This window comes from Choloepus didactylus, chromosome 2 (genome assembly GCF_015220235.1).
Source record: "Choloepus didactylus isolate mChoDid1 chromosome 2, mChoDid1.pri, whole genome shotgun sequence".
NCBI classification, from domain to species: Eukaryota; Metazoa; Chordata; class Mammalia; order Pilosa; family Megalonychidae; genus Choloepus; species Choloepus didactylus.
The window spans coordinates 179,996,827-180,013,980 of NC_051308.1; positions in this window are offsets into that span (position 1 = coordinate 179,996,827).

Consider the following 17,154-nt stretch of genomic DNA (forward strand, 5'->3'; position numbering starts at 1 on the left):
TGTTGCTTTATGCCATGGCAAATTAGGGCAGGTATCAGAGGACAAGACTCAAGACTGAATTTTTATTTAAACACAAATGCCCACTTGATTAAATATATAACAGCCAATCTAACATGATTAATATAACAGTTCTTTTTTCTTGCTCAGTTTAAAAATTTCTCTCATTTTCTGAAGGCTTTAAATTTACTGTGATACCCAAAGTCAATGATATCATAAGTAATGACTGCACATTTATTTCCAATAAATAGGAGAAAATTTTCCAATATGCTTTTGGAAGCCCATTGTTCATATGCAGATGAGGTAACATTCACATTGGAACAGTTATCAAGAGTAATTAAGGGAATGTCTGGGGCTTAATATATCCAATGTTAGGGATGACTTGAGACAAGCTTTCCCATGGATTCTACCCAGTTCAAAATATATCACGAGTCAGATTATTTGTACTACTATGTCATGAATTAGAATGATAATAATTTTAACATGCTGGGCTTGGATTTGTGATGAAACACTAAAAGTTTTTGATGTTCCAGTTTTTATTATCTCAAATTGGGAACTAAGTGTCAGGGGTTCCTAGTGCCAGCCTGGGCTAATGAGCAGGACTGGGGACTTCGGCACTTAGACCTCTGATTCCCCATCCACAAATCAAACTGGGGGATGACTGCCATGGTTCCTTTCAGAGTGGCCCATGCTTCTGGGGGATTTCATTTTAAAATAGAGCTTTACTATGAAGAACCTAACAAAATATTAAGTGAGAAAGATGGCCACAACTCATATCTGAGAAGTAGCACCAGGTAATGAATAAATAGAAAAACTTGCATATTTATTTAAACCTGCATAACTCTTAGGAAGAAAATGGATGAATAAAAATACTTCATTGGCTGGTAAATCACATTGCCAAACTATCAGTTTTTCATCAGAATCCTGGTTCTTTATACACTAACAGTGCAATGTTTCCTGGTTCTTTATACACCAACATCACAATATTTCTTTAGGATTTACAGAAATTGGATCATAGTTTGATCTAACCATACTAAATGTGTGCAAATTCCTTCCAGTGTTTTATACTACCTGTTTCTGATCTAAAATTTCCTCATAAAATAAACCCAAGGGCAAATTTCATAATCAATACATCTTAGGTACAACACGTCACTAGATTAATTGTTTTGACTGAATTAACTAGTGAATTAACAATTGATTTGACTAATTTTCCTAATTTTTATTAATTTTATTTATACACACTCCACAGCCTTCAAACATATGTTCCTCCTTTTACTCTTCCATTTGACTCATTTTTAATTCAAGGATCTGCTGAGATAAGTGACCATATAGATCAGTTGTTTTCCTTACATAAGACAACCATTCTTTTATATACTATTTCATGCAAAACACACACTATTCTGATGGTTTGAATTCTTGTAGCCACATTTTGCTCTCATGTAACAGGAAAACAATCACTAGTGTGAAAAGGGTAGAGATGCAACCTTGAAGAGACTGAAAGATGGCATTGTACACAGATTCAGAGACAAAAATATTCATGTGCAAATAAATTGTACTAAAAAAGAATATAACAGGTTTTACAAAAACACATACAATAGCGGGGGAAAATGACAAATTTTAAAATCATGAGAAAAAAAATGAAGCAACAGGAAAACTAATGGTGAGGTAGGGTGACTAAAATAAATCTAATATATAAAACTTTTGCTTGCACAAGGATCAGCCATTAAATTACTTCAAGCCTCTTAAGATCAAATTGTCCAACAATATATTCACAATCTTCAAAATAAAATGAAATCAACAGCTTGGGAAAAAGTACAAATAAGCCTCACAGTAGGTCCAGAAAGAAATTTTGACTGAATAACTTCATAAGGTAATAGATAATATCCTCATAAACATCCTGATAGAGTTTCAAGGGAATTTCAAAATTCCATCATTTCTCACCCACTCCACTTTCCAATAGCCTATTCAAAGCCCCAAAGATCTCTTCCCTGGATTACTGGAAGAGATCACGATCACACTGTTTCTACCCTTACCCCAGTTCAGTCTATTCTCAACGCAGCAGCCAGAGTGATCCTGTTAACACATAGGTCAGATCATATTACTTTTTCTCCAAACACTATAGTAACTCCTCCATTCACTCAGAGTAGAAGTCCAAGTCCTTCATAAGACTGGCTATAGGACCTGGCCGCTACTGCTTCTCTAAGAAACCTTCCCTGGCCATTCTATCTAAAATTTCAACATCTTCCCCATCCCTCATTTTCTGTTAATTATTTCTTCTTAGCACTTAATTCTATCAACAAATATGACAAATATGATTTGTTATTTTTCTTGTTAACTGTCCATCTCTCCCACCACAATGTAAAGTCCACTACACCAAGGAATTTATGACTGTTTTTTTTAATCATTATATCTTTTGCACATAAAAGTCTGCCTCTCACATAGTAGGCACTCCATATATATTAAATGAATGAATGAATGAATGTAAAAATATCACTGTTTTTTGATCCTTCAATATAGGCTGCTCTCATTATGTCAAGACAAAAACTGAATAAAAGCAATCTCAAGCATTCTAATATTACCCAGATATAACTCTCTAAGTATCTGGCTTAATTACAGAGAGAGCTTCAACATATCTAGAACAGTCATTCTTAACCAGTTTTGGATCAGGGGCCTTGTTGAGAATTTGGTGAGCGTAAATGTACCATCCAGGAGGAGGTGCTATAATTTCAGGAGGTTAACAAACCCTCTGAAATGTATCCAACGTTCCCAGATTAAGAATTCCTGACCTAGATAAATAAAGGAATGCCTATTCCTCAGGCAAATCCTCCATATGTATGGTTCCGTAAGTGGAACCAATGACAGACTCTGAGCTATGAGAAGTTTGAGCTAATTATTGCCAACAGTTCCCTGAAAGGCAGCCATTCAATGCTACCACTTAAGAGAAGCAATAGGCCTTAGAAGTCACTTAAACAGAAGGTGGCGTTGACATACTCATGTGAAAACTGAGATGTTTAACATGGGAATATGCCAAATACTTAGAATTGAGGTAGGATATGGAAAAGGCTCAATTCTCCTCAGAAAATAATTTTGGCTCTGCTATCCAAGAAGGCAACCAAAGTTGTTAAAGTTCTCCATTTATCATGGCATAAACAAGTTAGCCTGGAAGCATTTTCAAAGAGAAATAGATGAATACCCACCATAACCATACAAATTATTACTAAGGCAACTATGATTGTTTAGATTTGAGCAGTAAAGGGATCATATTTACTTTTCCAAAGTAAAGTAAAAGAAAAATATACACCAAAGTAATTGAAAGAGATCTATTTTATAGACAAGATAAGTGAAGAATGTCTATTAAAAATAACACTTTAATAATATTTGATCTGCAGCCCAACTTTCCAGAAGTAACAACAGGGCCAGTCTATTGTGGCCACTCCTAGATTACAATTATTCACTATAGTTCTTTCAAATAACCACAGCTAATGAATTTTTCCCCTGAAACAGATTCTTCAGGGGACCATCCATCTAGGTCTTAGTGGTATCTCAAATTGACTCCTTTACATGGAGGAAAAGACTAAGGTAAAAAGCAACAACTGATGTAAACAATCATAATATTCCTTACAGATTTCTCTGCAAGATGATGATTATGGCATGTAATAGAAAATTTTTCTAATACCTTTACTGTAATATTTTCAGTGCTTCATGTAAAACAACAGTCTCTCAATTTATCAAATAAACTTTGGCCAGGAATATCCAAGTAACTAGTCAGAGAGCAATTTGGAAAGAGTAGAATATTGTTCATTTAAGATTAATGGAATGATCTAAAGTCTGGATGAAATCCATAATCATAAAGTTCATAAAGTGAATAAGTTAACAAGAATCAGGACTCACAATTTAGGGCCTTATTGGTTGAACTTAAGGCAGTGAATCTTCCTGAGGAGTTTTATTCAACTTAAGTTTTGCCATCATCTAAACAACATATGAAACACATTTCCTGAGACCCTGTAAGAAAACATCCTGAGGCTTTAAAGAAACAATAGCCAATGAGGTCACAATTAGATAAGACTAGAAAAGATACAGTTGTATTGAAAAGACAGACTTCAACTATTATTGCTTTTATAGTATTTTCTTATGTTTTATGATTCTATAGCATTGACAATATAATAAATACTCTTATTCTTTCACATATGCTAGTTCCTTGCTTGTAACACTCCTCCCCACTAGTCTTTCTGTCTAATTCTTTCATATCCTTTACAGTTTGGCTCACATGTGGTCTCTTCAGTGAAACCTTCCCCAGCCATCCTAAACTGTGAAGGCCTTCCCCTCTCTACTCTCATTGTACCTGAGTATGCTACATTACAGAGCTGTCCCACTGAATCCTAGTCATTTACTTGTTAGTCTCCCCAAGTAGACTACGCTGCTTAATAGTCAGAATTAGTTTCATCATCATTCATTTTACTTTCCAAACAATTAAACAGAGCCCAGCACTGTTATCAGTGCTATAAATCATTAACCTATTAATATTGTTAAGAACCCTGTAAGGCCAGTACTGTGATTATTCTTCCCATTTTACAGATGAAGAAACTAAGGCACAGAAATATTAATTATCTTGTTCAAGGTCACATAGCTAGTAAGTGCTGGACCTAGGATTCAAACCCAGGCAATTTGGCTCCAAAGTCCATTCTTTGCACACTACGCTATGCTGCATCTCATAAAGTAAGAGCTAATATTTATTGAGCACTTACTGCGTACCAAACACTTCACATGCACATCATCTAATACTCACTATGAGGTAAGAATTATTATCTCCATATTACAAATGCAGTAACAAAGACTCAGATTGATTAAGTTGCCCAAGGTCTTAAGCACCCTAAATTCAGAATACAGGAATTTAACTTTATGTATATATCAGGCACAGAAACACTATCTTAGTATCTCCCACTCAATGATTAACCCATAATGTGATTGGCAGAATAAGGTCCCCCAAATCCTACTCCCCAGAATCTGTGGATATATTCTTACATGGCAAGGGGAACTAAAGTTGCAGATGAAATTAAGTTTGCTAATAGGTCATTTTAAGAGGAGAGCATCCTGGATTATCCAGGTGTGCCCAATGTAATCACAAGGATCCTTACATGGGGGAGACGGAGGCAGAAGAGTCAGTGCCAGAGTGATGCAATGTGAGAAACATTCAACCAGGCTTTACTGACTGACTTTGAAAATGGAAGCCACAAGCCAAGGAATGCAGGCAGCCTCTGTAAGGTGGAAAGAAAAGGAAAAGGATTCTTCCCTAGAACCTCCGAAAGGAATGCAGTCCTACCAACACTTCTATTTTAGCCCAGTGAAACCCATTTCAGACTTCTGACCTCCAAAACTGAAAGATAAGAAATGTTTGTTGTTTTAAGCCACTAAGTTTATGGATTTGTTACAGCAATAATAGGAAACACACTTCAAATTAATAAAGAGCAGTGACTACATATAAAATTGTAAACTAAGCCTCACAGTGCCAACTCTCAAATATTGAGTTAGTGAATTAGCAATTCACTCTGCCAGTCTCCTCTCCTCTCCCAAAGACTACATGTTTATCATTTTTCCACTCATTGACATTACAGCCAGAAGGAAAACAGAACCTAGAATGAATAATTTTTAATTCAATTAAAGGTTTGGTGATAGAAATATTAAACAATTTCTGCAAACCAAGTTCATAATTTTTTCTGTTAATAGAAAATATCAATATAATGACCATAAATTATTTTTCAACTCGAAAAACATTTACTTAAGGCTCATAACCCTAAGTTAGGTACTATAGGATGTCTAGGGATATAGATGAACAAGAAACAATGCCTTATATTAGTCTATCAAGAAAAGAGAATTCCAGTACTGAATTAAGGGAAGTAGAAGTCCAATTGTTTCTGTATGATCAGATCAGTTCTGGAAAATGCTTCTCCTTCCTATGTACCCTGATTTAAATAAGACACCAACAACCAGAAGAACATCCCAAAAAAGTTGATTAAGTGTGAGAACTCTAAGAACTGGGAATTTTAGTCTAGTAAGAACTTAGTTATTGTCAAATATCGAAAGGATGTCAGCAGGGGAGCACTAGTTTTCATTGTTTCACATATTAAGAAATTGAATTAAATTTAAAAATTAGTAGAACTCTCTTTCCAAATGAAATTTATGTGGCACTTCAATACATAAAAGTGATAAAAGGGGTATGCACTGGCTTCAATTGGGGGAGGGGGGGAGGACAAGAATACTGCCAACTCAGCCTTCCCCAGACTTCCATGGGGCCATTTCAAATAGAGACAGGTTTTAAAAACAGTTCTGACTGATCTCATATCTTGTTTCTCAATTAGATTTTTTAATTAACAAATGATTTGCATACAACAGCACATAAAACAATGCTGTGCATATATTAGGAACTTCATTTATATCTTTGGTCCCTATGTGAGAATATGATATTGCTGTATGTAATAGAATAGACTCAGCAAGAAGAACACAGAAAAGAACAAAAGAAACTTTTCTCATCCATACCAGATTTTTGAAGAGAAAATATTTCAGTTTATTCTCAGGAACACAGAAGGCATTGGTAAATACTTGTGGAATCAATCAATGTGAATAAAATTCCCCCCATGTTTAAAAATATACATGGCACTATTACCTGCTATTTAGGAATTTAGGGGCAGAAAAGCCTATGTTGAAATACATAAATACTTGGAAAACTCTTTTTAAAGTATACAAAGTCTCATCCATAATCTGATCTAAATAATACATTCATGACATTTGGATGTTCAGGCAATAATTTAATTTGCATTAAACACCAAATGCTGTAAGCACATTAAACAAACCAGTAACTTCAGTTACTATTATAAATAGAGAAATATCAAAATATATATATATACTTTTGATGGTAGCATATTACAGGTTTTCAAATGAATATCAGACTATTTGACTTAGAGGATTCTTTGGGTTATTTTTATGTATCAAATTATACTTAAATATAAAAATAGGACAGTCTCAATCCATGCTTGAATGAGTGATTGGGCAGAAAGGAAATTATTTACAACTTGCTTCAGTGATCTCAAGTCTCTAAATTTTATTAAATTTTATGGGTAAGAAAAATAATTCTGACAATTCTGTTGCACTGATGAATAACCTCAATGAGCTCCATATGTTGCTAATTTTTGCTTTGACTTTCTGATAGAGAAACATCCATCTATCTCTCACTTTAGTAACAACATTGAAGCATTTTATTTAAATACAAATGAAAAACAGAATTTCTTCAAGTGTCAAAAATTGAACAAAATAAATACAGCGTGGTCTATTTCTACTAGCTTTGTCATTTTAAGTATGTCTACTTTGATCTCTTCACTTAGGAGAGCAGTTGGTTATGTCATTCCCATTTAGTAATTACTAAAAATTTAAATTATTCTCAGAATTCAAAGAAATATTCTTCTGTCCTATTGGCATAAAGCAGTTGCCACTTTGAAAACACAATTTCAAGAACTTTAACTCCTAAGATGACTAATATTGTGGTCCTGTCACAAACTAATTCCTTTATAAAAATGTGGAACGATAGCTATGATTCACAGACCTAAGTGCCAAAAAGTCAAAAATTTTCATATTAGGTAAAGTGCAAGGTACTACACAAGGTGCTAGGGATACAAAATTAATAGGAAGTCATCATATTATTTTAATAAGAAATAAATATTATTTTGTGATTTTTTTTACATGTCAATGTACTATAATACCAATATGAATAAAGTGATATGCAACTTCAGGTTCAAGATAGCAAACTAGGAAAACAAATGAATCTTCTCTTCCTCCTCAAGCACCTTCAAACTCTAATAAATGATATACCTTCACAACAGAAAGAATGAGAGGGGCAGCAGCAAAAGAGCAATTTAAACAAATTTCTAGAAGATGGAGCCAAGACAAAGGCAAATACCCAGAACATTTGGGGGGGTGGGGGAATGGGTTGCCAACAAAGAGGGAACAAACTTACTTGGCAAAGCCCTGGAGAAGTTCTGAATGGTGAAGGGCAGGAGGACAAAGTGGAGCTCTTTTAAAAAGAGCATGTTTTGGTTAACACATGTGATATCTGACTTCTTTATACCACATAAACAATTCACTGCAGCCAAACATCTAGCTCATTTCACTGTCAGAGGTGTGATTTTGCAAACAACTGAGACCAGCTCTGGCTAGCTTAAGTAGAAAAGGAATTTACTGAAAGTTTTTTGGGAAGCACACAGAACCTCAAGGACAACCAGAGGACCAGGTTAGTAGAGCACACAGCCAGGAGCCAAACCCAATGTCCCACATAGAATTGCTTTAGAGAAGAGAGCTCTGCCATCATGCCAGGACACAGCATGCTATGACTGAAACTTCATCCCTGCTACTTACTTCTGAGTTCCTGAAGCTTCTACTCTTTAATGGCACAAGCTTCTGATCTGAAATCTGGCATAAATGCCCCTAATTTGTAGAGTCTAGTTCACAGGCTTCATTCAGTCAGCCAAGAAGCTTGGGAAATGAACATCTGGCATCGAATTTAGGAAAACAGGGACTCATAAGGTAGGGAATTCTCCAAACATAGGCAATGTGTTCAAAGGTGCCAAATGGCCAAAGAGAATTAAAAAATTGTCCTACATACTCTTGCATGATATATATACATATACACATACAAGTTATTTGACGAGAACTTGGACTTCTATTATAGGCTTAGTATCACAGAGTAAAAGCCCTTACTCATTCTGGCATTTAGGGGAAAAGGCTGTCAGCATAAAAGGCACTCATATGCCTAAAGTGAAGTCTATCAGTTGACAAACCCTGAACATGTACACAGAATTCACATTCTTCCTTTTCTTTCATTTAACAGCCATGATGAATGAAGACACGAAGAAAGTCTTAATAATAAAAAAAAAAAAAATTTAAGTAATAATAAAATAAAACTGACCACATTGGACAAAGAGTTAAATCAGAGAAGAAAAATAACTTTAAAAAGTGTAATGACTACTCTCAGAGGTACTTCAGAAGACTGTGCATCCATAAAATCAGAGATCATTCTGAAAATGGAATAGTCAGAAAGAAAGAGCCTTTGAAAATTAAACGCATAGTTGCAAAAACATTTTAATAGAAAGGTTATAGATAAATTTGCTTAGTAATGTTTCCTGCCCTTCAAGAATAAAAAAAGAGAAGAGATGCTTTTTAAAAATATGACCACAGGGATAAACCAAAGAAATCCCAATCCAACCAGAAAAAGAGAACAGAGGGGAGAAAATTATCAAAGAAGTAATACAAGAAAATTTCCCAGAGCTGAAGAAAGACCCAAATCTTAAAACTGAAAAAAAAAGTCTACCAAATTCCGAGGAGGTGAATGGAAAAAGATCCATTCTTAGACATATCAGTAAGAAATTGCAGAACATCAAGGATAAAGAGAAAATGCAAAAAGTTTCCAAAGAAGAAAAATCACTAAAAGTATGAAAAACAGAATGGAAACAAATGTTTCAACCCAAAACGTTGACTGCAAGAAAACAATCCAGTAATTTCCTAATGGAAAAACATTTTCAGTTTAGAATTCTATATCCAGCCAAGCAAGTGTCAGAGCAAAACAAATATATATTCAGTAAATGCAACAACTTTAACAACTTTGAAAATTTCTATCCCATGACTCTTTCTCAGAAGTAACTTTATGAGGTATTCCAGGAAAATGAGGACTAAAACAAGAAAGAAGGAAACACGGATCCAAGGAAACATAATTAAACCTAGTTTGACAGCTCTACAGACTTGAGAACAACAATCCAGACAGTAGCTGGAATACAAATGGTCCCTAAAAGGAAATGGCAAAGAAAAAGATAGAGAGAGAATGCAAATCAATATATAATAAGATTCAGAAGCTGGGAAAAAAAATTGACAATATAATAACATGAGAGGAAAAAAGAAGTCATAGTTCAAAACTGAAGCTGCTAGTCCAAACTAGAATAAGAGACAGCGGGCATCAAAAGGAAGAATGAAATGGATTCCAAGAAGGCCGACATATCTTCCACCAACAAGAAAAAAGAAAATTAATTGGAAAAAGCCTTACAGAAAGCCGTAATCTAACTATGAAGCAAAATAAAATGTGGCATATTCTTGGGCAGGAGTTGGAATTAAATATAATATTAGGAACATTCTCCCCTGGGTGGCAAAGGCATCATATTGAATGAAATGTAATCCTAGCATGTTTCTAGTTTCAGAAATGAATAATATTTTCAAAGTTATAATAACATTAATGTTGTTTTGACTTTTCAACTTTTAGTCTCAGCCAATAGATGAAAATAAAGGTTTATTTATAAATATTAAATAAAAATATTTTCAATACTCTCAATGTATAAGTGTCAAAACTTAGGTAATAGAATTATGTGAAGAGAGATGCTGGGAGTAGAGAGTAAAAAAGTAGGGAGTAAAGAGAAATTGTGGTTAATGGAACAAGAAATAGGGGTGGAAATCACAAATGTAATCAACTGACGAGCTCAGAAAATTAACATAATTATATGAAGAAGGAGGAGGAGGCAGAAGAGGAGGAGGAGGAAGGAAAACCAGTAAGCTAAATTTTCTTCTACCATTGTATCTGTTAAAGTTGATAAAGGGAAAAAAGGCAATACAATCATATTATTTAGCCCTAGAGGTAACCACCAAAAGAAATAAAACCATAAATGGGTCAAGTTAGTTGTCATCAGGGACAGGATTGGCACAATAAGTGTAGCAGGGTAAGAGACTACAGCTTTTATTATAATAGTTTTTTAACCATGTGCATGGATTATTTTCATGCAATTACACAGTCCTTTTAATTAGATAAAGTGCTACAAGATTTCTGAGAAAATAACTCCTGACAAAGTCCTAGTGGCTAATGAAAGGTGCACAGAAGTGAAATTTTAGTTGAACTCCAACAAATATAAAGGAAGAGAATCCTTCTGTTTTAAGGTTCACAATATCTTAACACTGATGACATCTTACAATTACCAGTGTCTTGGTAGCAGCTGTGATATAGTTGTCATTGATTGCAAACGTACAAACCAAGGTGTTTTCCTAATGACAGACTGGACAATTAACCCATCAAAATTTTGGTTAACAAACTAAAGACCATTTGAGGAAGGAATATGAGGCTGAGCATTATGTGAAAACTTTACATTGATACCTTATGGAAGGGTGAATTTAAAAATTTGCAAAATGGGCCAACTTGGAAGAAAGTCCTGTAAACAATAGTGATGTACTTTTATGAAATGCTATATCAAAAGGATTCTTAATATTGTTTGGAAAAATATTGGCATCAACAACTCTAAATAGAAAAGCAATTCCAAAAAAACACGTGCCAACAAAGAAAAGCCCAGAACCAGAAGGTTTCACAGGTGAATTTTGCCAAACATTCCAGGAGAATTAACACCAGTCCTGCTCAAACTCTTCCAAAAATATTAAAAAGGGAAAACTCCCAAATCATTCTATTAGACCAATATCATTGGATAAAGATACCACAAGGAAAGAATATTACATACAATAGCCCTTATGAGTATAGATGCAAAAATCCTCAACAAAATATAAGAAATAGAATCCAACAGCACACTAAAAGAATTATACACCATGATCAAGTGGGATTTATCCCTGGTATGCTATGCAACGATGGTTCAACACAAGAAAATCAATTAATGTAATATACCATATTAAGAGAACCTAGAAAAATCCATATAATCATTTCAATTGACACAACAAAGGCATTTGACAAAATCCAGCACCCTGTATTAATAAAAACTCTTAGAAAAATAGGAAGAGAAGGAAACTTCCTCAACATGATAAATGGCATATATGAAAAGACCCACCAATAACATCAAACTCAATGTTGAAAAACTGGAAGTTTTCCCTCTAGTATCAGGAACAAAACAAGGATGACTACATCACCACTGTTATTCAACATTGTACTGGAAGTTATAGCCAAAACAATTAGGCAAGAAAAAGAAATAAAAGGCATTGAGATTGGAAAGGAAGAAGTAAAACCTTCCCTATTTGCAGATGACTGATCATATATACAGAAAATCTTGAAAAATCGACAACAAAGCTACTAAAACTAATAAAGAAATTCAGCAAAGTGGTAAGGTACAAGATCAATGCCCAAAAATCAGTAGTGTTTCTGTACACCTGTAATGAGCAATCTGAAAAGGAAGTCAAGAAAAAATTCTATTTACAATGGTAACTAAAAGAAACAAATATCTAAGAATAAATCAAGCCAAGGACATAAAGGACTTGTACACAGAAAACTACAAAACTTTGCTAAAAGAAATCAAAGAATACCTAAATATATGGAAGGACATTCCATATTCATGGACGGTAAGACTAAATGTTAAGATGTCAATTCTACCCAAAACAATTTACATATTCAGCACAATCCCAGTCAAAATCCAACAGGTTTCTTTGCAGAAATGGAAAAGCCCATTATCAAATTGATATGGAAGGGTAGGGGGACCTGAATAGCCTAAGCCATCTTGAAAAAGAAGAATGAAGTTGGAGAACTCACACTTCCCAATCTTAAAACTTATTACAAAGCCACGGTAATCAAACAGCACGTTACTGGCACAAGGACAGACATGCAGACCAGTGGAATCAAACTGAGAGTTCAGCAATAAACTCTCACATTTATGGCCAACTGATTTTCAACAAGGATGCCAAGTCCACTCAATTGGGAAAGAATAGTCTCTTCAACAAATGATGCTGGGAAAAATGGATCTCCGTATGCAAAAGAATAAGGTGGACCTCTACCTCACACCAGATACAAAAAGTCAACTCAAAATGGATCAAAGACTGAAATATAAGAAGCAGTATTACATGACTCCCGGGGAGGAATGTAGACCCGGCATCGTGGGATGGAGAACATCTTCTTGACCAAAAGGGGGATGTGAAAGGAAATGAAATAAGCTTCAGTGGCAGAGAGATTCCAAAACGAGCCGAGAGATCACTCTGGTGGGCACTCTTACGCACACTTTAGACAACCTTTTTTAGGTTCTAAAGAATTGGGGTAGCTGGCGGTGGATACCTGAAACTATTAAACTACAACCCAGAACCCATGAATCTCGAAGACAGTTGTATAAAAATGTAGCTTATGAGGGGTGACAATGGGATTGGGAAAGCCATAAGGACCAAACTCCACTTTGTCTAGTTTATGGATGGATGTGTAGAAAAGTAGGGGAAGGAAACAAACAGACAAAGGTACCCAGTGTTCTTTTTTACTTCAATTGCTCTTTTTCACTCTAATTATTATTCTTGTTATTTTTGTGTGTGTGCTAATGAAGGTGTCAGGGATTGATTTAGGTGATGAATGTACAACTATGTAATGGTACTGTAAACAATCGAAAGTACAATTTGCTTTGTATGACTGCGTGGTATGTGAATATATCTCAATAAAATGATGATTAAAAAAAAAAAAAAAAAAAAAAAGCAAAGCACAATTTTCTCCTACCAGGAAACTTCCCCCAAGCTACGCTGTCTTCCTGAGACACATTCTACCCCACCTACCAAGCCCTCCCCAGGGCCTCTGTTCAGTGAAACAGGCCTGGACTACTCAGATAGCGTCTCCTTGATCTAGCCTTACAGCAAACTCCCTGGAGTATTCTCCTAGTCTCCTCTATCTCCTCACTACAAACATATCATAGAAGCAAGGATATGCAAACACACACTTATTCTTGATGTCCAAGTGTGTACGTACACACAACACAGAGTAAAGGTCATTAGTTGATTCAATCTACATCTACTAAGCCCCAGCCGTGTGTCAGAGAGCACTTAAGTGCAGGAGATCTCGAGACAGTTAAGTCATGGTCTCTGCCCTTTGGCAGCTCACTACTATGAGGAGAAAGCCATTTTTTCATCCATCCATTTATTCAACGTAAATGGGAAAGAACTAGTTCAAAGGGTCTCTGTCTCCCATCAAGTTTAAGACTGTCTTAGACTCTATGTGCTCAGAGGACACAGACAAAAAAAAAAAAAAAAAAAAAAAAAGAAGCAGTATTACAAAACTCCTAGATGAAAATATGGAGAAGCAGCTTCAAAATCTTGCTGTTAAGCAATGGTTTCTCAGACTTTACTCCCAAAGCATTTCTGTAAACCTACAGCTTCTCTAATAAAAAAAATGTTAATGCACATACACACAAATAAATGGAAAAATGTTTCTTTAAACAAAAAACAAAAACAAAAAAAAAAAACACTTGCTCAGACAGAACTTTTTAAAAAAAATAGCAAAAGCTTTTCTTATATCTTGTTTCTTCTGTGACTAAAACCTTGTCTTCTGCCAAATCAGACCTTTGACTAGCAGAGTTGTTGGTATTGTTGCAAGACAGTCAGGTCACTAAAGAAAAACCCATCTACTTTCTGCTAGGTCTAATAATAATATGTATGCCATAATTTAAAAAGAGTTAACATCTTAATAAGAACATCAACCACAACCATTGGGTGTTTAGTATGTATGTGCCAGGCACTAGTTTTCTTATGTCTGTGCATGTGTGCATGTTTGTGTATGTGTGTCTATATATATAATGTGTATTTATCTGTATGTGTATATAATTTATTTTCTTTTTAGATACTAACCAGAAATTGTGTTGGTGCATACAGAAATCTAATTTTTTTGATTATCTAATGTTCATAGTTCCTTAATTTTCAAAGGCTTAAACACCCAAATAACAGCTGCTAGTTAAAGTAAAATGAGAAAATATAATTCTGAGAGAAACTAAGTTGTCCTATGCCTTCACAAAACAGATATTTAATAGCAGCTGTTCTTAAACATGAGCTCACATTTTAAAAGCCTATTATAATACCATTATAGAAGCTCCTGAGAATCCATATTTGGCTCAAACCTTTGCTGTTATCTAGTACAAACAGATAATACCTATATATACTCCCACACAATTCATAGAAATGATTGGCCCATGGGTAGGGCATGCTCATTCACTCGTTCACTTGCACTATGGTTCTTAATATTTTGCTCATGGTCCCCTCCCCTCATTTGCTATTATATAAATGTGTATACATTTATAAGTTTATATTATTTCTGAATTTCTCCCCAATAGCTAAAAGAGACTCTTTTTTAAAAAAAGAAATATGGCCTTGCAAAGGCTATTAAATACCTAACTATGCATAACAGGAAGAGAAATATAACTGATGAGTCATTAAGCTTTTCAATGAAGGGACAAAAGATAAAACTCCAGACCAGCTGCAGTCAAACTTTTTATTACATACCCTATCCATAATAAAGTATCAAATATACATCCCCAACTTATTATATTTAAAGTATGTACATACACATATACACTTCTTACTAATATATTTATATACATTATAAAACCAAAAATGAGATATAAAAAAAGGAGATAAAGATGAACACAGTTAAATGTTGTCAATCATTATGATTTCTTGCCATCATTAGGAAATATCACAAAGTATAGTATAGTAAGGTTGCTGTTTATTTAATCACAACCGCTGTGGATCTCATTTCAAATGGTTTTCCTAATAATTAATTTTTTTCACTTCGTCACATCTGCTTAGATCACAACTCATCCTCTCTTCCTTACAATGTCAGTTATTGTAGAAGTAAAGTGACCTTGATGATTTTTTTTGTATATTTTCAATTTGCTGTTTCTCTGTTGGAATCTTTATGACATCTAATTAAAATTTGATAATAGAATCCCTAAATACAGTTACAAGAGTACACCAAAGAGTAATATGCTCAAAACTTACCAGCAAATAGGTATACCACTGCCAACACTTCCCTCACGACAACTGATTATCTGACGGAGTGAGTTAGGAGGCCTCATCAATTGTTATAGTAAATAGTGAAGCTTAATTTACGTCTCCTGTTTTGATTAAAAAATCCTATGGATAGAAATTTAAATAATATGAAAAAATGTAACAAATGCCTTGTAAGGACACTTTGAGCAATGCTTGGGGTACAAGTACTTGACCACTCACTCTGGAAAGCACTTCCAGACTGCAATGAAAAGCTGCCATGGCACCTAATCTCCTAGTCCTTAGCTTACAGTATTAATGATGTAAATAATACAGTCATTTCTGTCAAGAAGCAAAGATACAAATAATCAAAGGCAATTACTATTTAGTTTTCAACTTACCTTCATAACTAGGGTTTACTTAGGCTAATATTTTGGTTGACATCAATCTCTTGTGCACACAATTTTAACACAAGAAGATAACACAAACAGAAGAGGTTTGCTCAGTATCAGAGGAAACTAAGTTTGGCATTAAAAACTGACCAAGGAGGCAGAGCAAGATGGCAGCATAGAGAGGTGTAGAATTTAGTTAGTCCTCTAGAGCAACTAGTAAATAGCCAAGAACAACTAGTACATAGTCTGAAACAACTGTTGGGGGACATCCATGACTGAACACACATCATAAGCCAGCCTGGAATGGGAGGAATGGCCGAGATGGCAGCATAGAACTGTAAGTAAAGACGCACAAACTGTGGAGCTGGCACCTCTCCCCCACCGGCACAGCAGCCTGAGCTGAAACATTCCCTGTGGAAAAAAGAAGCAGGTTACCTGGAGCTAGGGAAAGTAACTCAACCAAGCTCCAATTGTGGTTTTACTTAACAAATCTGGACTACTTAATAAAAGCTACAAGCACACATAAACCCAGAGCAAGCAGGAAAGGAACCTGAGGTTCCTCCCAGCAGAGAGAATACAGGGCTGACAGAAAAAAAATACATGAATAGTTAAAAACAGAGGCTTTTGGAGACAGGTGAGCTCAGAACACTGGAAAACAGCTGTGTCCCAAGAAAAGGGGCAAAGAGAACTGGGTACCAAGTGGTCAACCAGGGAAACTGGGGGGCTGGGGACTGGCTCTGAAAAGGGGCTTTCTCTCTTTTTCCTTTATTTTCTTTCATTCTAAGTAGCTCACTAGAGAGGCCTCGCATTTTCAATTGTCAGCCTTGATCTAGGAAAGGGTGGAGTTAACAGAGTCAGAGAGAAAAAGGAGGAATTCAAGTGTACAAGATAACTCCCTAAAGGGTTATCTTCCCTAAAAAAGGGGGGTGGGCATAAATACACAAATCATAAATGCCCAGAGAACTCCAAATAGAATAAATACAAATAAACCCACTCCAAGACATTTTCTGATCACACTGTCAAATACTGA